At 44.0% G+C, this 27676-nt stretch overlaps 1 long non-coding RNA gene across 1 annotated transcript; it reads right to left on the bottom strand.

Annotated features, from left to right (window-relative positions):
- Positions 1–1208: 1208 nt before the first annotated feature.
- Positions 1209–26010, bottom strand: LOC134490345 (uncharacterized). Its single transcript, XR_010067204.1, has 3 exons — positions 25941–26010; positions 1739–1861; positions 1209–1306 (listed from the first exon to the last, which is right to left on the bottom strand). It is a non-coding gene; the product is annotated as an uncharacterized LOC134490345 (long non-coding RNA).
- Between the last annotated feature and the right edge of the window lie 1666 nt (positions 26011–27676).

The raw sequence follows: 27676 nt of genomic DNA, 5'->3' as shown, positions 1-27676 counted from the left end.
GAAATCACTTCTAGTTTGGTGCTTTGATTATTCTTAGAGTAATACAATCCTTACTTTGAGAGCTTTTAAATTTAAAAAATGAGATTAAAATGTTTTAAATACATTATTGTAGTTTAGAGAAGGTACATGAGAACTAAACAGCTGGCAAGTTGCTGGCCTTTTGAATAGCCTGCAAATATCTAAAAAGGGAATGCTTTTCCCCAGGCTGAGAGTCAGACAGTTGAATTCTGGATTGTGAAAAAGTTAAAAGCATCTTGGGATTTGACTGTTTCATGGAAATCTATATGGGAACCCTGGATTTTCGGTGCCTCATGGAATATTTAACCTCTACCTCCCTGTTCTAAACTGTATGTCGTAAATAAGACAAGTGTTGCAAAAGATATCGCCCTTCAATGAGACACTTCCAAAGGAAATCAAAGCTGCCTACCTAAACCTCCTCAGTAATTCACAGAAATGGGTAAGCAAAACAATACCATGTCAGTTTCTGCCCCCCACATCTCCCCACTGTCAAATTTTTTAGCATAGGAAATAGAAGCCCAAACTGGCAACCCCATTCTGTGTTGCAATGAAGCTGCTTTCTACTCAGAGGGCGCCACATCATCACACGTATCACAGAAGACTGGTAGGATTAACATTTATTGCTTTTGAGTTGTGACCAAAGATAAGAAGCCCAAAGTTGGAGGAGGGGGGTGGGACAGAAAAGGAGAAGAAAAAGATCCTCAGCAATTCAGGACTTGTTTCCCCATAACTTTTTCCTTCTTTCAAGGAAAAAAAAAAACTGTTCTGGAGTGGAGTTTGCCCCCCAAACCTTCATCTCTTTAATTATGATCAAGTCATAATATGAGCATCTATGCAAGAGTTTTCCTTTTCAGTGATATGCTCACTGTGCTGAAGAACACAGATAAGCAATGTGGGGTCCTAAAATGTTTTGGACTTCAGCTCCCATCAGTCCCAAAAACATAGTTAGTACTGATAGATTATGGGACTTGTAATCTAAAATAGACAGAGGGCATCAAGCTGCCTTCTTCTGTTCTAGTAGAGGGAAAAGCTGCTTCATTCTGAGATATCCTCATGAGTGAGAAAGGTAATCAAGCAATAACTTAAAAAAGGAGAAACTCACTCCCTCTTTACACTGGCTTATGTTGTCATCACAGAAAAATAAAATAAAATAAAACGAAGGTCTACCTGGTAGACTGCAGAAGCTGAAGATTTGGCAAGTAGTAAATTGATGTGCCAGAAAACTCTTGTTGTCGTTTTAACAAAGTGTCGCAGGAAGGGTGTCCTCAGTATAATTTCTCATTTGCAGCTGTAAAGGAAAAAAAAAAAACAGTTTTTGGATGAAGCCACGTTCCTTGGGTGTTGTCGTTCTCTGAAAACCCAATTACACCGTTGCCTGTTTTGATCCGCATTAGGTATGCCTCAGTGATGAGCCTGCTGTGCTATAATTCCACTGGCAAGAATTCTGATCAGAAGAGCAAACCTCTGCAAGAAACAGTAAGTGAGCAGAGGCAAAGCTAATCTATTCTGGTGAGCTTAAAGCGGCTTTTAATATTATTGTTATTATTATTAATAGGCTTAACTAGTGATCCTGGAAATGATCTGTGCTGGGGAAGTCAAGCAAAGACTACAGAGCAATTGACCAGCAACTGTAAGTTGGAGGGGAAAGCTAGAGAAAGGGAAATGAGGGAAGTCCAGGAGAAAGGATATGTGTGTGGGAGAGATGGAGTGGAGTACACACCATCAGTTCCCACAGTCCCTGTTATAGCTCTTTGCTGGCTTCGCCCCATCAACTCTGAAATCAAAAAGCTTCCAGCATCAGGCATATGGGTCTGCTTCATCTTCATCACTGCCAGACACAGCCCTATGATTAAAAGAATGGAGAAGTAAGGAGCCTGCAAACTCACTTTCCCCAGGTAATGCCAGGCTTGCTGCGCAAAGGTATCAATCCACAGGACTGGCCTCTGCTAATACATACATGCTGGGGGGGACTAATTTAACACCCCCCCACACACACTTGGCAATACCGCCAATGTTTGGCAAGGAACATATATGATTTATCTAGCCCACAGGGACAGAAAGCAGTATATATCTTTTGCCCTTTGTTTTCCCACCTTCTTATAAGTAGACTTGTTTGGCTATTTATTGTTTTCTTCCTGAAATTATATTAGAGCCATTCACTCAAGTATAAACAACCCTTTGGGTCCTGCAAATTATGCTGAGAAAGAAAGAGAAAAGCTTTAAAGGGCTTACAAGGCAGCCGATTCATTTTATTATTGTCACACACAAATGGTATGCCAGCCTTAGGGAACATGATCCATATTGCTGTGCATACCGAAAGTCTAACCTAGAAGCAACCATCAAAGAGGTGGGATGGAGTGGACTCATTAGAATTTTAGACTAGGACTTTGGAGACACCTTCAATTATCTATTCAGCCAAGAAGCCCAAAGGATGACCTTGGCCAGTTATCAACCTAATGCACTTCATAGGCATCTTCATGAGGAACAAAGGAAGGGACCCCCTACAATATTTTCTGCTTTGTATGGCCCCGATATTATGAAATAAATATGGGTCAAGGAGTGACCTGTAGCTAGGCTTTCCATTCTGGTAGTGGTGCTCCTGCCACAGCCAATAGCATTCCCTTACTATTTCAACCTGCTGTTTGGGCTAGTTGAGGGGAGAAGGGTTGTCTTTTAATTATCCTTTCTCTGCAAATGACAACAATGGGTATAAGAAAAGGAGAACAAGGAGGGGGGGGACTCAACAAGATGCAATAAAGGAGCAGTAAAAATCAGCAGAGACATGGGCAGCAGAACTGAAAAATAGAATGAGATACTATTTCTGTAGCAAGTTGGGAAAGGATAAGTAATGGTATCAATATGGGAGAAATGAGGACCAGGAGCAAAGAAAGTGATGAGTTGCAAGGGAAAATAGCTTGAGCGTTGTGATCCCATGGGGAGAAGGAGCTTTAACAGGATGTCCTAAAGGTTATACAACATTCATTACTATGCTAGGAAAACAAACTATAGGCAGCGACAATGTACTATGAAGATGCTACCGGAAATAGAGCAGAATTACAATCTTGATTTGTACACTGAACCTATTGAAAAATTGGTCTAATAGCCTTCAGTGTGAGGTTACTAGGAATAAATAGCGATATGAATAGGTCCCCCTCATGTGACAGTACATCTTTTTTTCACTGTGGATGGATTGCCACTTGCACAAGGATTTAAGCACTTAGAAAATGTCCTTGGACTGTTGGAGACCATTATCCAGCAACTTTTCAGAGATTCTAGTGAGAAACTGTCCCTGATTTACCTAAAAATGCCAGGGGTTGGAACTGGGATGTTTTATATGCAAGGGTGTGCTGTTCTGTCACTGATTTATGAACCTTCCTTACTTTCCATGTACATACTGATTTATAGGAATACTTCTTTCCTCAGTGAGTGAGAACTCTGAATCTAGCACTTGCTTCTGGCTCTTTTTTTATGACAGAATTATGTGTAAACTGACTCTTGGTGATCTCAAGAATTGTTCAGATGGTAAGATCAGTTGGCATGCATACTAGTCTCATGGCCACCACTATGCAGGTGATGTTGATATTAATGAAGGTACAGTACATGCAAATAGTTTGACTTCTGCTAAGCCTAGCTATGGTTCTGGAATGCTAATGTTTACTAAAAGCATGCTTCTGACCTCCTAGCACTCTCTGTTTTGTGAATGTTGCTCAATAGTGTTGGCCCTGACAATGTGTTATAATTGCATAACTCAAGACCCTTTCTATTTTGCATCCTCTCCGTGAACAGACTGCCTCCTCCCTTTATTAAGAGACAGAACCTCTTCTCAGAGTGGCCATTGGGAAGAGCTATTGGGAAAAACAACAGGGGCACCAATTCTGAGAGTCAAATGGTCCTCCCTGAGTAACCCATTTCCATGACAGGAATGAGGAATCATTAAAAACCTATGCTTGAGTTTTGTTGCTTTCTTCCCCATTCCTGTTTCTTCTGTGCATTACACTGTAAGCTTAAGGACTGTAAATTTGATTTTTATAGTTGCCTAAGATAGTCTTGCAGCCTTTTAGATAGGATGGGAGAAATGAAATGCTTCAAAGAATAGATTTAAAAAAACCCAAATTATTTAGAGTCTAAATCTTAACACTTAAAAGCTTGAGATTAGCGTGAAAGAATTATCCCAATCCACTTTGCAAAGAAATACACATTTATAAGTTTGAAAAATGGATGGAAATGAGAAAGAAACATCTATTCTATGTACAAAAACACACTGGCTAAAATCCTAATTATTTTCATTTGGTGGGATGTCTCTGATTATATGGGGCTTAGAAAATTGTGTGGAGAAGGGCTCAGAGGTCAAGGGTACAACTCATGCTTTCCATGAATTAGGCCTCAGTTCCAAAACCTGGAATCTTTTTCCTACCTACAGTATCTCCCCAAACACCTTGAGATGAGTTGGAAAATTGAAATTTAGGGACATTTACAAGATTTTTTAAAAAAAAGATGGGGATGGAAGCAGCTTCCCTGCCAGAGGTCTCCTCCTTCCATTTTCATTTGACCCTCCCACCTCCCCATATATATACATCTTCATCATCAGGATGGTTTTAGGAACATACCAAAGTCCTACCTCTTCTGGTATCATCATCATGTAATCAGATAATATGCTGCAGCCTTTTGGAAGGTCTGGAGGTCCTGACCCTACCCAAACATTGTCCTTTCTGCAATGCCTTTCAGTAGAACTTCCAAAATGTTTTTTCAACTATCCAATTAGCCTATAACTCTGGACTTCCACTGAAGTGCTAACTAGGTCCAGCCCCATATACTGTTCTTGATCAGCCAAGATTTCCTAAGTACCCATGTTTGAACCAAGCTTAACACATCTTCATGCATGTTTTGTGCAGAAAGTCTTGAAGGGGTTTCCCTAACCACTAAGCTCATTAGATGAGCCTCACTCCGAGTTTCATATGGACATACTATAAAATGTCTTCTAATTTATTTAATATAAGGAAAAACATCCAGATGATGAGGATGTATATAACAGTGGAAAGGTCTACCTATAGAGATTCTCCATTTCTGGAGGTTTTTAAAAGAGGTTGGACAGCCACCTCTCTAGGATGGTTTAATGGATTTTCCTTTATGTCACAGAGGGTTGGACTAGAGGATGCTTGTTGTCCTTTCCAACTCTACAGTTCTATGGTTATTGTATTACAGATTCCATTTTCTAGGAGATTTGCCCCTTAAGGTTTTTGTTTTAATCCATTCAATCATGTCTGATTCTTGGACACTACCTGGACAGGTCCCTGTAGTTTTCTTGGCAAGGTTTTTCAGGAGTGGTTTGCCATTGCCTCCTTCCTAGGACTAAGAGAGAGTGACTGGCCCAAGGTCACCCAGCTGGCTTTCATGCCTAAGGTGAGACGAGAACTCACAGTCTCCTACTTTCTAGCCTGATGCCTTAACCACTACACCAAACTGGCTCTCTCCTTAAAGGTAAACAACAGATAAAAGAATAATTGATATTCCTCATACCATTGTGTCAATAATTAGCAAAGAAAGAAAAAAATAAAAAAGGGGAAATGAGAAAAGCTTTCCAGCTAAATTAAAATCACAACACAACCTTTTTATACAAAACCAATTGCAGATATTAAAATGATGGTGCATTTCCTTACTGTTACCAGGTTCAAACACTATGAATGAGCCAGTGTGCCAAACAATTTTTAATTCAGAGTAAAAGCTTGGAATTGATTATAGGGAATGTAGGATGTGAATCCTCCAAATAAACCAAATTAATTTGGATTTTTGAGACTGTAAATACCAGTATTTTTTATATTCTAAAAAGAAATTAAGTCCTGCTAATTTTGTTTTCCCTTTGCAAATTTGACTATTGTTTGAGCTTGATTCATAATTTGGAATTGCAACCAGTACCTTCTACAAGCATAGACTGGCATTGATAAATTCAACCCCAACTAACCAAGGTACTACTGAAGCATGTATACAAAATAGATAGGGTGAATGATATTTCTTAAAAACTTTATTTGGAAGGAAAGGTATATCTCAGATTTAAACAATTGTTGAGTGATTACATATAGTATGAGAAAGATGCAGATAATAGTGCTTTTGTTCTGTCATTCATTTCTTTCAATAATGCATTTGCAAATCTAAGTAGAACAATGTACATTCCATGATTATAATTTTATTGGCAGATGGGGATATAACTGTTATGTCTAATGCATTTCTAAGGTTGAAAATGGAACATAGATTGTAGTGTCAAATGGAGAGATCAGCCTTAAATGCATCTAAATCTCTGAAATGGACTGAGATATGATGGGATAGAAGGTAGAGGAAAGAAAATTTGTATTAGGCATGAATATAAAATACATTTTTATTTTACCAGCTATAGTGACATTTAATAGATCTCCCCATGCCTTGCCATCATTCTCAGAATGTACAGCAATTGAAAAACAGAAATGAACAAGAGAATAACCACAGTTTGCTTGATGAGCTTAGGGATTCCTCACTTCCTCTGTTCACCTCCAAAGTATATGTTTTGAACTATGCATTACTCAATCTCTTCTCTCTGGAGCAAAACTCATTTCCTCAACTGATACACACCAGCACTGTTATGAATTACTGAACATGAAATCTAAACAAGGGGAAGGGGCAAAAACACTACCTTCAATCAGAATTAAGGCCTATTCTGCCAAAACTAGAAAAACTGGAGATAATGTGATATAGAGACAATATTCTTTTTCTGATAGTTTTTCTTTCTTCCTCATCAACCTATGGATTAATTCATGACCTGCCAAAACCCCACTGATAAAAATAGATGCATCTTTGCTTCAGACAGGCAGGATACTAATGACACAAGATTCAAAGTACATAAAGAGGAAGAGAGGAAATGATGATGACTGAACTGCTGAAAGAAGTTTTGGGGTAATTATTCCAGTGAGATTAAAAATGATGGCACTGTCAGTTTCTGCAACATCCGCAGGTTAAAACATATAAACAGTTTGCCATGGCTTTTCAGTATTATTGATAGATTTGCTTGATTTATAATAGGCCACCACACCCTGAAGCCTCAGTATCGATAACAGTAAAAACATAAAACCAACAAGTTAAAACTGCTAAAGTCTTACAAATATCTCCTCCAACACAATGGCATATGAAATGCCCAATTTCAATAGAAACAAATCCCCGTTCACCTTCCAAAAATTGCTCACACTTGGATTTCAGCAAATCTCCAGTGAAGGATAATCCATAGGTGATGCATACCCCGTTCTTAGTGCCTCTCTTTAAGTCTTATCAGTCCTAGTTTGGCATTTACAAACTAGCAGCATCAACAGGTGACCTCTGATATTCCTGGGGGCAAAGGATGTAGGGCTGGAGGCTGAAATTGGAAAAAAGGGACTACACTGAACTTAAGCTGTTGGATTTATGTTGAATCTAAGCTGCTGTTGGGACATCATATTTATAATTTACAATTCACACTGTCCCCCAATCACTTCCTGCATCTGAAGCTAGTCCCTTAATTCATATTTCAAATGGCTTATATCTTCAGATCTTTTCTGTATAATGCTCTGAACAGCTGCCTAAGATCAGATCCAAACTGATTGTGATATGAGGGGAAATTCTGAAGAACAACAGGAATGCCAGTGAAAAGACAGCCACTGTATATGGTTATGGCAGAAGTAGGAACTGGAGCCTTGAGCCTATGATACAATAAAATAGATGGAGAGAAGATAGGGACAACTGAGTGATGCCTACAAATGGGGGCAAATCTCCCAGGCTTCCTTGGTCAAATTCCCAAATAGCCCTCTCCCTAACCAAATGTTTGATGAAATTTAAATCAGTGCATAAGACAGTATTTCTCAACCTTAGCAACTTCCCAGAATTCCCCAGCCAGCATGCTGGTATAAGATACCTGTAGTAAAGTTGGTCCCTGCAAGTACAGTAGAGATGGCATAGTAATATATCCCCCTTTAAAGTCTTTGCTTTTGAAGTGGGGCAGAAGCAGATCTTACAGAATGACTTTTAAAGACATTCTTAGAAACCAATACTTTACAATCCTATGTGAATACAAAAGAAAGGGGAGGAAAGTGGTGTCATTACCAGTCTGCAGATAGTTGGAGCACAATGTCTTTGAAGTGAAAAATGTGTAGCGATTAGGTTTCAGTTTATCTTTAGTGACTAAAAATACCAACATGGGTAACTACATTTGTTCTCTGTGTCGCCAAAAAATGAACCACTTTTCAGCATTCTGCTTTATTCAACTTTCTATGTACCTCACAATTCAAATTTGTTCTATACAAACTTCACCTATTTTCTAAAGAAAAGTTATTTATTACACTTCTCTAATTCTATAGAGCCTAATATGACAAAAGATTGGTCTTGGTCTTTATTTATAGATGGTCTTGGATTGCCTCTTTCTTCAAGTTATTAGAAAAGAGTATGATTGATGTGAAGTTTTGACAAGCACAATGATACTAACAGCATTAGAGAGCTGCTGCCACCCAGAGACAATTGTTAGCATTGCGGGCAAATTTTGGGTTCTTATAGTAAATTGTGGGTGACCAACAACAAGAACAAAAGTAGGTCTAGCTCTTTGTCAAGCGATGGTAGCTCTTTGTCAAGCAAGTGGACAGTTCCTTTTCCAAATAATCCATTTCATCAATGTACTCTAGCTGTGGCCAAATAGAGTAAATTACTGCAAAATCTATCTGATCAGGATAGAAGCAAAAATAGGACTGAATGACTTCAACAAAAGAAGGTCCTGAAGTTCCAAATCTGGAATTACATTCTATGATTAGTGTTAAGGATAGGGTGTTCACACACTAGTAGACACACAGATCAACATTCAGTGGGATATTATCTTCTAGTCTCCTTGATATAAGTCAGATACAGTGCCTGGATTCAAATGTTGTCTAAACCATAACACTGTTTGCTTGCTTATGGCTTTGTATGTGGTGTAAACAGTCAATTGTGGCTTATTCAATAAACCATAGTTAATGCAATGTGCAATCCTAGCTAGGAAGAGAAATAACTTCATCTTTGAGACTCTGGAGATAAGGGATACTATAGAAATCTAGTGGGAAAAATTGCTCTTCGTGTATCTTTACTGAGGTCAATACTGCTCCACCCAAAGTTTGCAGCAAAGTTTGCATGTTCAAAGCTTTTACACGTGTACAGCAGAAATGCTTATATATTATTTGATTTCTTAGATAAAGGGGAAGTTCTTTTCTATGCAGATGACTTGAAAAAAACTTGTACCCATCAGAGTGTTGTTCCTCAGTATTTGAAATTACATATCTTTCTCAGCCCAAAACCTACTTTCTCAGCCCAAAAGTAAATTACAAGATTTACTTCTTGTAAATCCTTTAAAGAAACTGTTACTATTTTGGCTAAATGTCTGATATTTATAACATCCTCCAGACAGCATTACTGGAAGACAACCTATCCTGAGTATGAACTGGGAAGCATGACTTGGAGGGGTCTTTGGAACAAGTTGGTGATGAATGTTGAACTCTTCTGCATCTTTATTCAACAGCACTAATACAAAGGAAGCACAAGGCAAATTTCTCAGTTGTACTTCACCTAATACACATAAACCCTAGCTAAGTTTAATTCATTTGGTTGTGGTTCTACCTTAATTCTATCTCAGGACTCTGAGAAAACTACTAAGACATGGTGATGTCATAACTGTCCCCCCTGCCCCTGATCCCTTGGATTGGCTTTTTGTAACAATGGCCTGAGAAAATCATGCAGAGATTTCAAGTTTGTCCACAATTCTATACTAAAGTGATTGGTTCTAATAAAGGTACTGCCTGACACTTAATTCTGGAACCATGGGTCAGCATGGCTTGTTTTTTAAAAAAAAGGATCATGAGGGAAAGAGAGAGAATATGATATAAAATTAGGTAAAAAGAGTGGAAAATTATATCAGAAATTAAAAAAAAAACTAAAAAAAGGTCTTCTTCCCTTTCTATTTGTCAAAACTGAAACCAGAAACCAAAACGTACTTCAAATATTAACAAACAAGAGCCTGTGATGATAAATTTGTAGTTCTGTGTTCTTTTTTGTTGCCTTTATATTTTGTTTTATTTGAAAGAACAATAATTTCCATTTTAAAAGGAAATAAAGAAATATAAGAAACATATCTTTATCTTATATCTTATATACCTCACTTCATCTGTATCATCTAGCTCTAACTGTCACAAGTAAAATATCTTCTAATATCTAAAGCAATACATATATTTGTTTTTTAAAATATATTAAAGTGCTATGAGATTATTTTGATAATCCACATATAAAATCATAGCAGCTGTAAGTTTCTATCTCTGCAAAGCATGCAAGAAGCATGATTTTTACTTCAGAACAAAGCACTTTTCAGAAGAGGCTATTCAGGCCACTGAGCCTTGCTCTGTGTGTGTGTGTGCATTTGTGCGTACATGTGTGCCTTCAAATCAGTATTTGACTGCTGGCAACTGCCTGGACAAATCCCTGAAGTTTTCTTGGCAATGTTTTTCAGACATGGTTTGTCCTTGCCTCCTTCCTAGGGCTTGAGAAAGAGCGACTGATCCAAGGTCACCCAGCTAGCGTCATGCCTCAGGCAGGACTGGAACTCACAGTCTCCTGTTTTCTAGCCTGATGCCTTTAACCACTACACCAGACTGGCTCAGTGTAGGAATCTAAATTAGAGCATCCCTGAGAATGGTTTTCTGTTTGAACACAATCAGCTACAAGGTGTTTACCAGTGGGTTTCATTGTGGAACTGCTCTAAATAATGGAAAGGAATGGAAACAATTCAGAATATGCTTTCCTGTAACTTAAAAACATTTGTCTTGCCCTCTGGGAAGACAGAGGATATCCCTGCCCTTCTTTTCAGGTACTTGAAGGTGCTATCATACTGCCGGAGGTCTTTTATGAAAACTAGCTCAAAACTTTTCTCCAAACTTTTCCCACTCTTTTCCTCTGGGACTTATTCTTCACTCCCCTGATGATCTTTGTAGCCAGTCTTTGAACTTGCTTCACTTTGTCTGAATCCTTCTCTGAGAAGTAAAAAAGAGGCTTTCTGTTGTACCTGACACCTGCTTGAGCAAGAAAATTCTTTCCAGGTTCTGGCGAGCCCCTGAATCTTTAGTCATTCTTCCATCCAGAATTCTTGTTCCTTCCTCAGCCTTGCCTTCTGGCAGCCATTCAGCCCAAAGTGTTAGAATGGCAGCAGCAGCTCAATCAATAATGCATGGAGACTGAAAGGGGTTATGTGTTTTCATGACAGGGGAGGAAAGGGAGGGTTGGTTTACTGGTACTCTCAGACCTAGATGTTATTTCAGTAGCATGAAAGCCCTTCCTCACAGCCCTCCCTCACAACTCTCTACAATCCTTTTAGGGATGTAAATATTTTCTTGTATGCCTTCTATGTAATGATGCTGAATCAGATATTTTTCATTTAAATCTGAATTATCTCTGAATCATGAACTCTAGATCTACTGATTCTCTGGTACTGGGGGATGATCAGTGGATCTAGAGTTCATGATTCAGAGATAATTCAGATTTAAATGAAAAATATCTGGTTCAGCATCATTACATAGAAGGCATACTCTAAATCTAATGCAAATTACTTTTCAAGTCAAGTAGCTGCTATCCTCAGCAAACTTCAATAAGCTTCCCGTGGTTCAGCCTTGACTGGCCCTTAATTCAGAAGAGAGAGGAGAAAAAATTACAGAAGAGAACGTAAAGAGCATTCTCCCATAGTTGCTTCCCTTCCAGCTTTTCCTGGCTTGATTGCATGCCATAGGAACCAAAGCCAGGAATCTATCTATCCTCTTTCTCAGATACATGGTTGTTATTATTCACTGAAACATTCAAAAGCTAGAGTCTGTTTCATCTGTCCTGGAGAGGAGGAGTTGGATTAGCTCCTGAAAGCAGTTTAAGGGCTAATGAAAGGCAGAATGAGTTTCCAGGCCATCACAAGATTTTAAGAATTACTATAAAGTTCATATGGAGGGTTAGGTTGAAAATGAACCTGGCCCTTCTTGCTCTGCTGCATGATTTTGTGGGCACACACAATGCCCAATGAGTGCATTACTTTAAAGGGACATTATACAGGAATGTAGAAACCCCACAGACCTTAGGTGAAGAACTCTTATTCTGAGACAATATTCATTTTGGAAAAGGCAGTCATCAGCAAACTCAGGCAAAGCAGTGGGAGAGATGAACCAGTGTTTGATTCAGTAATAAACAGGAGGAAGCTTAATTTAAAATAGAGAACCTGTTAGCAGGCGGTTCATCTGATTTCCTTCTTTCTTGGGCTACTTCTAGTGTCTCAGCAGATAGCCTGTCATGAGTGCTGTTGAGCTGAAGTCATCAGCGCAATGGCACACATGACAATAGCAAGGAAACAGGGGAAGGGGCTCAAGGTAAGTAGCCATCAACCCATAACGACTAACGGCCAAGAAACAATAGCTAAACGGATCACGGAACACACCCAAGCCATCAGCGCTAATACAACGGAGATCGCCCAGCTGAAAGCAATCACCGGAGGAATAGAGAAACCGATGATGGGCGATCCCGGAACGCCAGCGGGGCCTCGCAACCCCTCACCCACCAGCAGGGCAACGTATTGGACAAAGGGGGGTGACGTGACCGCGAGTGAGGGGGCGCTGACCGGCGCGGGGTATTTAAACCCCGCACCGGCGCGCTCCTGTCACTCTCAGCTTTTTTCCCGATGCTGTACCTACGCTATGAATAAACCAGAGCCTGTTCCACCGAGCCAGTGTCTGAGCATTATTCAGGGGTAGGCAGCGCATGACATAAAGCTGAGAGTCATAAACTCAGCCTCGCCGAGCCCCACCGGACGACAACGAGCCGCGGGAGGAATAGACGGCGAGAAGACCAGAAAGATGAAGCCGGAGCGACGCGGACAAGGAAGGCGAGCCGCACGGCAAGAAACAGAGGAGGACCGACCGAGGCCAGAGGCACCGCGGACTCCCGGAGCCATGGACGCCCACCCGACCCGACCCGAGCCTCAGCTCCAACCCCAAGGGGAGATGGCGACGGAGGCAACCCGACCGCGGGAAGGAGCAACATACCTTCCGAAACCAGCGGAGGACCCCGCGCCCCACATCGCACCCCAGCAACGGGCGTGGAGCAACAGCCCAACGGCGGTCAGCACGGAGGAGGACGACGGAAACACCCAGCAGACGGCGGAGGAAGCAGACCAACGGCAGAGGGAGGCTGAACCCCGCCGGCAACCCACCCCCGCCGACACACCGACGGAACCGGCCCCAGCGGCGGCGCGGACCGTGGACGAGGAAGCACGAGCTGAACTCGCGGCCATGCGGGCCCAACTGGAGGAACTCCGGACCATGCTTCAGTCGCTCATGCCCCCCGCGCCGCCCAACGATGTCCCCGCACAGGCCCACACCCCGAGCGAAGCACCGAACCCCCACGGGCCAGCTGAAGGTCAGCAGACGGCCCAGGCAGACGACACCACAGGCCGGGAAGCGAGAGGAAGGGCCGCGCAAAACGCCCGGGCCCCAAAGGACTTCCCCATCTTCTTCGATGGGAACCCCACGAAACTGTCGTTTTTTATAACGAACGCCAGGGAGTTCATGGGGAGGCACGGACACTCCTACGACTCCGAAGCGGACAAGATCGCCGCCGTGGCGATCAAATTACAAGACAGGGCGGCGGACTGGTACGTCCAACTGTACGAGTCCAGCTCCCCCGCCCTCGCCAACTTCCCCGCCTTCATCAATGAGATGAAAAACTACTTCGAAGACCCCCTAGCCAAAGTGAGGGCGAAAAGCGCACTCCAAAGACTTAAACAGGGCACACGCACTGTCCCAGACTACGCCCTGGAGTTCAAAGCCCTCGCGGGGAAGGTCAGCGACTGGTCCGAGACCACCCTGCTGGAAATGTTCAAAAGGGGGCTCAACCGCGACGTACTCCAATGGGCCCTCTACCGCGACGACCCAGAAACGCTGCACGGGTGGATCCACCTCGCGGGGAAAGCCGAACACGCGCACCGCACCTTCCTCATGACAACCACGGAAGACACAAACTATACCTGCAAAAAGGTACCCGCACCACACGTGGGGACGGCCGGCCCCATATACCCAAAGAAGAAATTCAATCGGGAGCCCTGCGGGAAGTGTGGCAAACTAGGGCACAAGACGGCGGATTGCTTCGCCAACCGACCGCCGACCAGTGCGCCTAAACCCACCCCGAAAATTAGCCCCAAACCACCTAACCCGGGGCCGCCCCCTCACCGCCGAACGACCGTGGCCACAGCGACACCAGAGGAAGGCTGGGACGCCTACTGGAGGGAAGAGGACAACGTAGACCCCGACCAGCCGGCGGGAAAAGCTCCCCGCCTGCCCTGAAACGCGTTGCGAGGCAGGCGGTGGGACAGCAGCGCGGACCACCTCGACGGAACGGCGAAAGCCCCGTAATAATGGCGGCAATTAAACTCTCTACCGGCAACGGAGCCACCACGGCCGCGGCACTAGTGGACTTGGGGTGTTCAAAAAACCTCATCCACCCCGACCTAGTCGCCAAACTCGACCTCCGCTGCTTCCCCCTCCCCACGCTGTTGGCATTCCACCAGCTGGACAGCTCTACAGCGGGAGGGAAACCAGCTACGCTGCAAACCGAGCCGGTCACCCTGCAAATGGGCACTCACACCGAACGCACATCGTTCATCGTCACTCACATCGGACGGCCCATCGCAGTCCTGGGGATGCCATGGCTCGCGACAAACAACCCGCGCATCAACTGGGAGACCCGCACCTTCACATTCGGCGACGGCGAGTATCGGGCACCAGTTCCAGCGGGCAGAACCAACCCCACTGTGGGACGAGCGGAGGCGACTACACAGGACAACGCCGCTACCATAGCAGACCTACCAGAACAATACGCCGACTTCTCCGAGGTCTTCGGAGAGGCGGAAGCTGACCAACTACCCCCCCACCGCAAGACGGATTACCGGATCGACCTGCTGCCCGACGTCCCCTTACCTAGACCAAAGATCTACTCGATGACCCCGAAGGAGATGGCAACCCTCCGGGAGTTCATCGATAAAAACCTAGACAGGGGATTCATAGAGCCAGCATGCTCACCGGTCGGAGCCCCCGTCTTATTCCGGGAGAAGAAAGACGGCACCCTACGGCTCTGCACCGACTACCGGGGCCTAAACGCGGCTTCCCTGTCCAACAAATACCCCTTACCCCTGGTGAAGGACATGCTCGCCCACCTGTCCACGGGCAAAGTCTTTTCCAAATTGGACCTTCGCGAGGCGTACTATCGCATCCGAATCAGGGAGGGGGACGAATGGAAGACTGCGTTCAACTGCCCCCTAGGCGCCTTCCAGTACAAAGTGCTGCCGTTCGGACTCGCGGGGGCCCCTGGGGTGTTTATGCAGCTCATCAATGAGGTACTGCATGAACACCTGTTCAAAGGGGTCCTTGTCTACATCGACGACGTCCTTATCTACACAAAAACGCACGAGGAACATGTGACCATAGTCAGGCAAGTCCTCGACAAGCTCAGAAGGGCGCAGCTCTACGCCAAGCCTACAAAGTGCGAATTTCATAAAGCGCGCCTAGACTACCTGGGGTACCGAATCTCCGGGGACGGCATAGAAATGGACCCCGCAAAAGTCGAGGCGGTGCTAAACTGGGAGCGCCCCCGCAACAGACGCCAACTCCAGAGCTTCCTCGGCTTCGCGAATTTTTACAGGTCATTCGCCCGGGGGTTCGCAGAGATAGCCCTCCCCCTAACGGACCTCCTCAAAACCAAAGGGGTGGGGGACACCCGACGCGCCAAGAACCCGGGCACAGTGTTGAATTGGACTCCCGCGTGCCAGACCGCATTCAACAAGCTGAAAGCGCTGTTCACCACGGAGCCAATCCTCGCGCACCCGGACCCAGAACAGCCGTTCGTGGTCCAAGCCGACGCCTCAGACTTCTCCCTGGGGGCCATCCTGCTCCAAAAGGACCCCACGGGACTCCTGAAACCATGCGCCTACCTGTCAAGGAAGTTCTCCGAGACAGAAAGGCGATGGCACGTCTGGGAGAAAGAAGCCTTCGCGGTAAAATCGGCGCTAGAGACATGGCGACACCTACTCGAGGGAGCCACCCAACCATTCGAGGTCTGGACTGACCACCGGAACCTCGAGGCCCTACGAACGCCCAGACGCCTTAGCCCAAAACAGGTCCGATGGGCCCAATTCTTCAGCCGCTTTAATTTCCAGCTGAAGTTCATGCCGGGCAAAAAGAACTTCCTGGCCGACGCCCTCTCCCGACTGCCCCAAGACGAAGAGCCCGCCCCAGACACCATTGGGACGGTCCTATCCGCCTCGCAACTGGGGATGGCCGTGACCACCCGAAGCGGCGCCCGGAGACAGCTCGACTCTACGGCGCAACCGACGGCGGGACAACCTGCGACCAGACGAAGCCAATCGCAACTACCAGGGGGAATACGCACGGACATCGCCGCCGCCCTCAAAACCGACCCCTGGTTCCTGGCAAACCCCGACAAGGTAACGATGGCACAGGACCTGGCATGGGGGGAAGGCAGAATCTATGTCCCGGACTCGCAACGCCAAGCGATCTTGCATAGGTCACACGACGCCAAGCAAGCGGGACACTTTGGGTTCCTCAAGACCCTACACCTAACACGGCGTCAATTCTGGTGGCCCGCGCTCAGGCGAGACGTGAAAGCATACGTAGCGTCCTGCCCAACGTGCGCTAGGGCCAAACGCGCACCAGGCAAACCCGCGGGGCTATTACAACGGGTGGCAGAACCCTCCCGCCCATGGGAGGAAATCTCTATGGATTTTATAGTGGACCTCCCACCCAGCCAGAAGAAAACGGCCATTTGGGTGGTGAAGGATTACTTCTCCAAACAGGCCCACTTCATCCCCTGCACGTCGGTCCCGTCCGCACAACAACTAGCCAAACTCTTCCTCATCCACGTGTACAGGCTACACGGATGTCCCGCACGTGTGGTGACCGACAGGGGCACACAGTTCACCTCTAAATTCTGGCGGGCCTTCCTAAAGCTGACAGGGACCCAACAGGCCCTATCCACTGCTTGGCACCCCCAGACGGACGGAGCCACAGAGGTCCTCAATGCCACCCTAGAGCAATTCATACGCTCATATACCAACTATCACCAAGACGACTGGGCTGAACTGCTCCCGTTCGCCAAAGTCGCATACAACAACGCCGTCCACACGAGCACGGGGAAAACTCCGTTCGAGGTAGTCTCGGGGCGCGACTTTGTCCCCATACCGGAGCTACCTCAACCCCCGGAACCCCAGGTGGACGCTAGCGATTGGGGACGGAAGATCGCGGAATCATGGCCAATAATCACGGCGGTGCTGAAGGATGCACAGGCAGCCTACAAAGAGCAGGCCGACAAGCACCGGCGCCAACAACCGACGTTCCAGGCGGGGGATATGGTCTACCTATCCACCAAATTCCTAAAGTCCCCCCAACCCTCGAAAAAACTGGGGCCTAAGTACATCGGGCCGTTCCGAGTCACGCAAATAGTGAACCCGGTGGCAATACGCTTGGACCTGCCACACAACCTACGGAGACTCCACCCGGTGTTCCACACCAGCCTCCTGAAACCGGCAACCACCTCTCGATGGCACCCAAGCACGCCACAGCCCTCACCGGTGATGATCGACGGGCAACATCACTTCGACGTAAGGGACATACTCGACTCCCGCAAGCAACGAGGAACTCTACACTATTTGGTCAGGTGGAAACACTTCCCCCACCCGGAATGGGTGGCGGCGCACAACGTTAACGCGCCTGGCCTGACCCGGGCTTTTCACCGGGCATACCCCGACAAGCCAAAACCAAGGTTAGCAAGCCGTCCCCTGCAAAACCCCTCCCCCGCGCCCCCCCCGCCTACCGTGCCCCAAGGGAAAGGGCCCCCCCAAGCCCGCGACTTGGGTGGACCTCCCCCCCCCGGGACTCACTCCCCCTGCCCCGGGCCCACGAGGCAGTAACAAGTGTTCACCAGCACCCTCCCCCCGCCCCGGGCCCACGGGGGAGTGGCAAGCAAGTCAACAGGGCAACCTGGGGGCAACGCCCAGGAGCACAAATAACAAAGGCGACGCACTTTAAATAAAAAAGAAGGGCCTTACCTGGAGCTGATAAGCACCCGACCAGCCACGCCTCTCTCCTCGCCGAACTGAGCCAAACAAACAGGGTGTGGCTGGAGCATGTGCACGCCAGGCCGTGACCTGGGCATGCGTACTAGGACACACCCTGGGAAGGCACGTGGTAGAGGGAGGAGCAAAGGGAGGGGCGAAAACTACTCCGGCGGGAATTTCAAAAGAAAAAAAAGTGCCATTTGACAGCTCCACGAAAAGAAAAAAAAAAAACAAAAAAAACCAGAAAACCGGGGGGGAGCACTATTCGGACAGGGGGCAGTATGTCATGAGTGCCATTGAGCTGAAGTCATCAGCGCAATGGCACACATGACAATAGCAAGGAAACAGGGGAAGGGGCTCAAGATAAGTAGCCATCAACCCATAACGACTAACGGCCAAGAAACAATAGCTAAACGGATCACGGAACACACCCAAGCCATCAGCGCTAATACAACGGAGATCGCCCAGCTGAAAGCAATCACCGGAGGAATAGAGAAACCGATGATGGGCGATCCCGGAACGCCAGCGGGGCCTCGCAACCCCTCACCCACCAGCAGGGCAACGTATTGGACAAAGGGGGGTGACGTGACCGCGAGTGAGGGGGCGCTGACCGGCGCGGGGTATTTAAACCCCGCACCGGCGCGCTCCTGTCACTCTCAGCTTTTTTCCCGATGCTGTACCTACGCTATGAATAAACCAGAGCCTGTTCCACCGAGCCAGTGTCTGAGCATTATTCAGGGGTAGGCAGCGCATGACATAGCCATTCTGCCTTCTTGGTTTTCTCTTTCTTTGGGATGTATTTTGTTGCCGCCTCCTGAACAATGTTGCGAACTTCTGTCCAGAGTTCTTCCGGGACCCTATCTACTAAGTCCAGTCCCTTAAATCGATTCTTCACCTCCACTGCATATTCCTTAGGAATATTAGTGAGCTCATATCTAGCTGCTCTGTGGGTCTTCCCTAATCTCTTGAGTCTGATCCTAAATTGTGCAATAAGAAGTTCGTGATCTGAACTACTGTCAGCTCCAGGTCTTGTTTTTACCGACTGTATAGATGTCTGCCACCTTTGGCTGCAAAGGATGTAGTCAATCTGATTTTGGTGTTGTCCATCTGGTGAAGTCCATTTATAAAGCCGTCTCTTAGGTTGTTGGAAGAGAGTGTTTGTTATGCAGAGTGAGTTGTCTTGGCAAAATTCTATCAGCCTATGTCCTGCTTCATTTTGTTCTCCCAGGCCATGCTTACCTGTAATTCCAGGTGTCATTTGACTGCCCACCTTAGCATTCCAGTCTCCTGTGATGAAAATAATGTCTCTTTTAGGCATGTTGTCCAGTAGGTGCTGCAGATCCTCATAGAACTGCTCTACTTCAGCTTCTTCAGCATCTGTGGTTGGGGCATATATTTGGATCACTGTGATGTTAGATGGCTTACCCTGAATTCCAATTGAGATCATTCTGTCATTTTTTGGATTGTATTGAAGCACTGCTTTAGCCAGTTTACTATTAATTATGAAGGCTACTCCATTTCTTCTGTGGTCCTCTTGTCCACAGTACTAGATCTGGTGGTCATTTGATGTGAAGTGGCCCATTCCAGTCCATTTCAGTTCACTGATGCCCAAAATGTCTATCTTTAATCTTGACATCTCACCAATAACCACATCCAATTTGCCCTGGCTCATAGATCTTACATTCCAGGTTCCAATGGTGTGTTGATCCTTAGAACATCGGATTCGCCATCCACCACCAGCACCGTCGGCCGCTAGCCGTCCTTTCGGCTTTGAGCTAGCTGCGTCATCACATCTGGGGCTAGTTGAACTCATCCTCTGTTCCTCCCCAGTAGCATTTTGACCATCTTCCGACCTGGGGGTCTCATCTTCTGATGGTATCAATAGAGATATAGAAATAAACCACATTTATGCACCATTCAAAAGAGACAATAAAAAAGCTAAGAAGGATGCATAAAGACCAGAACACATCTCCTCCAGCAACCAACACCCAGATAAGCAGGGAGTAACACCAGGCAAGCAATCAAGCAGAAAACAATACCCTAATCAAGGAGCTACCAAGGAGAAAGCCACCCCCCCACCAACACTGGCAGGGCAAGCCACTGTATATAAACAGGGAGCAAAACCCCACACTCACAATGATGTTCCTTAGTTGGGTAATGAAACATCTACAAGCAAACAACCAAGCTCAGAGAGCACCAAGGGCTTCACAGTTCAACCCTGAGCTACATATTCTATATTGTCTTCTACTGGAGAGATCCCTTTCTTAGCATCCAACCAATCTGATCAGAATGCCTTTGAAAAATGTTTACTGGTCTGTTTTTTCAGGCTGTCCACTTGGTGTATTGAGAAGGCTGGTTTCTTAAAACCCCTATGGAAGAGGACATTTGTCTCTGTAGCATGGGACAGATGGTGGACCTTAAGCACTATGCTGTTCAGTCACCTCTGTAATGTAATTAAGGTGGGGAGAGGAACATTAGGACAAATCATGAGCAGATTTTCCAGATTCCAAGCTGAATATGTAATTTATCTGCTGGTGGATATGCTGCCTCACTTCAGTGACCAACTGGCTTTTTTCACACTCTTATCTATCAAAATAAGAAACGAGTACATATGGGTTAAATCCCCCCCCCCAGATGTCCAAGTTGTAATTTTTACTTTTGTTAAACATCCAAACTGAGAGGAGTTTTATTGCTTATGGTTTTACCTTATGCTGCAATCACTGCCTTGAATTACTTTTATTTTTATTTTATTGTGTTTTTTTACTGGTTACAACATGTGCTTACAATGATAATAATTTCTTATGTGGCTGTAGTTCTGCAATATTTGGTATATTGCTTCTTTTCACTCAAACATGCTGAACAAACATAGATATCCAGCATTGCTGTTGCTCTAGGCAGGTAAAATTACACACAGGACTACTTGATCCACCTTATGAGAGTTAGGGTATCTTCACTGGCATCATCTCTCTTGCCCTCTTCAGCAGTGTCATGGAATCAGGCAAGTGTTTCCACTTTTGCACTTCATGCACAAAAGCTCCCAGCCACAGCTCCTCCAATTGGCCAATGGGAAGTTAGACAACAACAACCGGGTAGCAATTGCCCATCCTTCAACTTTCCTTGCCATGCTCACTTCTCACAGAGAAGAAAAAGGGCTTTTTTTTTTTTAACCTAGCCAGTTTGAATCACTGGGGCTGAATGGGAGAATGGTGGCCTGGCTCCCCAACTGTAGGAGGAAGAAGGGAAATCTCAGGTAGAAAAAGGTGGGAGATCCTGAATAGGAATTTACTTAGTCTTAGCTCCTAAGGAAATGCTGCAAAAAGGTCTTCATAGTGTTTCGTCTGGACAGGAACTGAGCTCAGTTAATCAGCACAGCTTCCCAACATCCACATAATTCTATAACATCATGGAAAATGAGGGTGATGCCAACCTTTAAGTGGTACAGTCCCTCCCTGTGGAAGGGATTATTCAGGAACATTATGCATATAGGCAACCTCCAGCTCTTGAGGCTTTCTTTCAGTGCTGCATAGGTCCATATACCCACATCCTGCTGATGTGTACTGGTCCCCTTGCAAGTTGAGCATTTGTGATAAAGGGAAGGGGGAACATGCTTTCCAAGATAAATGGATTGGAAAATGAAATATATCATGAAAACCTGTAGCCTTCTCTAATATTTGGGAATACAATACTGAATAAGTACAGCATTGCTGCATTTGCTTCAGAATGCAAGATAAATCCACGTGCTCATGTATACACAGAGTTCTGATTTCAATAACTTAATTTTGAGAGGATACAAATTATCTTCTAACTCAGCTTGACTTCACTGAACACTGTGGTTGCTCTGTATCTCTAAAATCACAGATAACCTCCCCAAATCAATGGCCCCTTGAATGCTTTGAAAATTGCACAAGGCTAGGGCAAGAGTTGAAGGATTATACTATCAGGGAGATAACTTTATCAGCAGAGCTACAGGAGGAGAAATGCAGTGAATCTTTGCCATATGCAAAGAATAATGCCATTAGATATTCTATTTCTATGCTTTGCATACCAAGTATTTCCTTAAATTACACAAAGAATAGACTGTTCTATGTATTTACTGGGGAAGGTGACGACTGGGGAAGGCAATGGCAAACCACCCCACCATAGTCTTCCAAGAAAACGTCACGAAAGCGGCGTCCCCCCAAAGGGTCAGATATGACTCAGTGCTTGCACAGGGGACTTTTCACCTTTTCACCATCACATGTATTTACTGAAAACAATAGATTTTGTACATCCCAATAGCTAATTACTTGCTAAATAAAAATATTTAGTATATAATAATTGATAGTAAGTAGAACACTAATAAAAAATGAATTGCTGTTCAGCTAATACTTACGTGGCAGAGGTAGATATAATATATTGCAGCCTAAAATGCTGCCATGTGATTTAATGGCAGGGAAGGGAAAAGATGCTCATCATTTTAGAAGGTTACTCCTTGTTTGTGGTGTGCATGCAGGAATTTTAGATGCTAAGTTTAACACTAGCTGAAGTTCACCGAAGCATCTTTAATAAATAAAATGAGATTTATCTTGCTACACTTAATAGGTTTGGGAAGTTATAGTCAATTTATTTACCACCTCGAAGTACAAAACACTCTAGGAATGCTTTTACAACATTTAAGACAAAACATCTTTTTAGTGGTTGACTTTTCTCTGTAATTAGATGCAATTATCAAAATGAGTGTTTATTATCATCGTGCTTGTTTTCCCATATCAGCAAACATCAGTGATTTTGTTCCCTTTTCCCCCCAACATAATGACTAGCATATAAAGTCTCAGCTGAAGAAAACTTAGCACCCTGAGGGGGATTCAGAATCAGGAAAGGGGCTACCTTCACTCTTCTCCTTCTATTGATGAGGCATTGAGAAATGAGTTCCTGCTAATGATCTACTAATGAAACAGATGCTCAGCATAGCTCATTGCTTTCACACATGACTGACCCTCTGGCAGTCTGGTTTCCCAGATATTTCCTGGGCTGAGTGGATTGCCAAAGTAGACTTTGCTGATCCACACAGAGCAACCTGCCATCTTTTTTGCTCACATATGAGCTCCACAAAAACATGTTTCATTTGGGGATCTCAAGAAACGTTGTATGCTTTCTTCAGTCACAACACTTTGAGCAGGTTGCACTGACAAAGAACACAAAAGAGTTAAACAAAGCAAAAGTTCCAAGACAATAATTGTAAACAAGTCAGACAGCCATTTCATTCTGATGAAACATGAATTTCATTCATATTCCAGTTTCAGGTAAATTTAGTGTTTCAAGGTTCTAAGAGAATAGATGTTCTTGCTGCTCATACAGCAATTTTCCTAACGAAATATGCTTGTTTTTAAGCAACCTTTGATGACTTTTATGTTTAAGTAAGCAATTTAGAGATTAGACTTTTATATATTTTTAAATAGTTTATTCTGTAGCATATTAGTAGTGATGATGATGATGATGATGAATCATGCACCTTTATCAAGGCATGGTACAAAATAAAATAAAAAGCCAACAGCACAATAATTATAAATCAATCCAATAAGATTAGCTCAGAACTCAGTAAACAAATATACATACTGAAACAATGAGCACAACAACAATTCATTTAAAATGAAGCCCTAGGAAGGACCAAGTATATATACATCCATAACCATTTAAAACAGGTGTTAATATGGAAGTACTAGCTAAGTAAGAGTAGGATGGAATAACTAGACCATACACTAGCCTACTAATTAGGGAAAAAAGGTTTTAAGCCCTCTTCCCACACTATCACATTTCCATAGAGATGAATGGAAGAAGACAGCAGTTTCCAGAGTCAAGAGACCAGGTTGCTAACTGAAAGAAGGTCCTGTGCAGAGGAGTGTAAAATATGAATAGGACTGTAGGATAAAACAAGGGCAGAGAGATCCAGGGGAGCTTGCAACTGGAGGGCTCTAACCACAAGCACCAGAACTTTAAACTGGGCTCTGCTGGAATATGAAACGCCCAGCACTGTATTGACACATGAGAATAACATGGAAGGGCTAGAACAGCCTGAACAGCCTTGTTCTGGACTAAGTTCAGGGGACAGAGAGGAATCTGGAACACTTGCACCAGCCTTCTTCACATTCTATGTCCTCTTATTCGCTCTTTGAATGCTCTGATCTTCCTTCTTAACTTTCTAATAACACTATTCCTTATGCTTCTTCTCCTCTCTTCCTTCCTCTTTAAGGACAGCCTCCTAATAGAAATATACTTGTATGTTTAGGGAAACATCACTGAATCCCCAAAATCAAGTATAATAAATACACTGAAATCCCAGTACAGAAAACATTGTCTTTGGCACCGAAACACAGGACAGGAAAAGTTCCCGTTGGCAGCCACCATTAGCCTCGCCTGTTTCAGGTAAGACAGTGCTTACCTGAATCCACAGTTGTAAATATCTATAATGAAAATTTTATGGAAAATATATTTTCAACATTTAAGCACCACAGGATGTCAAGGGAACACCTGCCAGGAGACTGCTAAAGTAATCTAGGCATACGACAAGTGAAGCACAGGCCAGTAATGCTGCAATCTTAACTGATTATTCCCCAAATCTGCAAAATGAGAAGGCAGTCAGCTCCCTATCATTGTTGCCTTTTTTAAAAAATTTTTTTGTTAAATTCCACTATAAAATATATGCTTTAAGTTCTCTATGAGGCTTCATTGCTTCTGAAGAGCAGATATGTATTTGGGTAAACAAAATAAGCAGGCTAGTTTCTCTCACAATGAGTGTAACACAGACAAGACAAAATGACTGAATGGAAAAGTAGCAAATGCAGAGGAGGAGGAGATCCACATTTAAGCATAATTCTTGGACTCTAAATTCAGTGCTCACTTGTCACAAAATGGAATTGCCAAAGTTCTCCTATGCAAGCAAGCGAGCAAATAAACAAACAAACAAACTCAGCAAAGTTTCTAGGCAAGCACAGATCCTGGCCTTGCAATCTGAGAGCTTCAGGCTCCTGTTCAACCCATTGCCTCACTCCCTCTCTTCAGTCACACTGGGAATCTAAAGTAAGAAGGATTCATTTCCAGCCTTGGTAAATAAAGTCTGCATTTCAGTTCTTTTGAAAGAGGCCAGAACTGTGTCAGACAGCAAAATAAAGGAAACAGAGAAGGAGAGGATACACCATCCAAAACAAATTGGTACTACAGTATTTCAGGAACCGTGAATAAGTACAACATATAAAAGCAGAGAAGAGCAGTTATTTTTCCTGCATGAAATGGCGGCAGGAAGAACAAAAATAAACAGAAACCAGGGGAGGATACAGCAAGGCATCTACAGACCAGCATATCTGTGCATGGAGATAAACTGGCTCAGTGGGGCACTTTTTTTAAAGCTTTACAAATTCAGTTGGCTCCAGCTTCACTTACAGTTGCAATGACCTTGAACATTCATAAAAGAGATGTAGCACTGCCTCTTCTAGCAATTCCTTCCTGTTTTGTTGTTTGAGACAAGAAGGCTATTCTTGGCTCCTGCCTAGGACTACCTGGCTAAAGCCATGAGGATCTGGGCTTAAGTCCTTTCAATCCCTCCAGTAAATAACTGAGTAACACTGCAAAAATCCATAGCTACCTGAGCAGAGCACAAAACATCTTTTCCCTTTTACTTTAAGTCAACTGTGCTCCATTACTAAAGTATACTGCTGCCAGCAGCGTTGAGGTATTGATGGCTCTGAAGTGGAAACTGCTCTTTAAGTCTGTTATAGCTACCAGAGCTTACCTCATTTTTATTTATTTCCAAAATCCAATGTGAGCAAAAGATTTGGTAAAGCTGCTCCTTTTTGGAATGGGTTGAAATAGAAGAGGCTGAGCTGGAAAACCCAACACTCAACAAGTTCTACACACAGTGAAATAGAAACCAGTTGCACCAAACACAATGAGATGTTATTCTGAAGAAAACCAAATAGGATTAGTTTGCTGCTCCTTAGATTTGTTGAGGTGGATGGGTAGATGGAAAGTACTCTTAGTGATGAATCTCTCTTCTCCCTGATTTATTACCTTCCTTTCTTTTATACATAAAACCTTTGCCTTATTTACTTTACAAATATTCCTTTGGAGTTAGCTGTGTCTCATGACATGTCTGCGATATATTACCAATTTTTTATTCACTTGGGAATGAGATGCAGACTGTTCAATTTTCTGTGTTATATTTGATCATAGGAAGTGAACACAGTGAATATGGTACATATTGTGAATTTCTTGAGGTGATTGTGTGAAAATTTAATACAATATTTTTCCCCAAAACTATAACTGCTGCTTTAGCTAGACAATCAAACCATGATATGGGAGCAATTATTTCTTCAGAACTGAAATATAATGTGTATGTGTGTGTACGTGTATGTGTGTGTGTATGTGTGTGTGTGAGAGAGAGAGAGATGTATGGGAAACAAAACATTCCTAGGTCATCTTGTCCTTTGAAACTTCACATACAGTAGAACTTTTAAAAATATAGAAGATGGATTTCTCCCCCCAGCCAATTAAATGAAGATAGAGTAAGCATCAAACTGTTCTGTCGAGTTTGGCACGTGTGGGTAACTTAAAGCTCCTAGTACGATTCCAAGCCGTCCAGTCATTCAGCTCTGCATAACCTCTCAGTTGAATTATCTGAGAAATAAAACAAGAGATAATCCCTAGGATTTCCAGGGAAAACCCTCACTGGAAATGTGATGTGTGGGCAGATCAGAGCAAGGAAGAGGGTGGAAGGACATAACAGAGTGAAAGTATGGTCAATACAGAGCTTAGGATAGCAAGCTGATAGTATGTCCAATTCATCGTTCTCAGCCTATCTAATAGCTCATGCATATTAATTGATTGATTGATTGGTTGTTCATTCAATCTATTTGGTATCCTGTGAAAGGACTGGAACTAACTTGGAAAGATCTCTTGCTTTCCTCTGCAGACACAGTTATAAAAAGGAAGAAACAGGCCAAGCTGAGATAAGTATGGGCAAAAGGCAGCCCATACTGCCATAATTGCTCATCATCATCATCATCATCATCATCAAAGCAGAACTTATCCCTTCCACCAGCTTCTTATTTAAAAACAGAAAGGAATACTACAACAGCAGTTGCTTTTGCTTTTAAAGTTCAGAGAACATAAAGTTTCTTAGCTGGACTTTTAAGGTAGTGGAAGACTATGATGCTTAGGGCTGTAGAAAATGTATTGTGCAACTGAGCTCCTGTTAAGAAAAAGTGAACAAAAGTCATATACAGTAAGTAGAAGAGAAAGACAAGCAAATTCAAGTAAGCGTGTATTTATTGTCCTTCTTAACAGAACAACAAGCTTAAAGCTCCTAGTATTTTCAGACATACAGCTTATACTTCACTTCCAAGGAGGATGCATGGAAGAAACTTGATCTAACAAAGAATATATCAGAGATAAGTAAAAACAACAACAACAACAAAACCTTCACTCACTGCAAAGCAATAGATACTTAATTCTCTCTCTTTAAAGGAC

Source organism: Candoia aspera, chromosome 1 (genome assembly GCF_035149785.1).
Source record: "Candoia aspera isolate rCanAsp1 chromosome 1, rCanAsp1.hap2, whole genome shotgun sequence".
NCBI lineage: Eukaryota > Metazoa > Chordata > Lepidosauria > Squamata > Boidae > Candoia > Candoia aspera.
The sequence above is the reverse complement of the archived record's forward strand: the minus strand, read 5'-3'. Positions and strand labels throughout refer to the sequence as shown.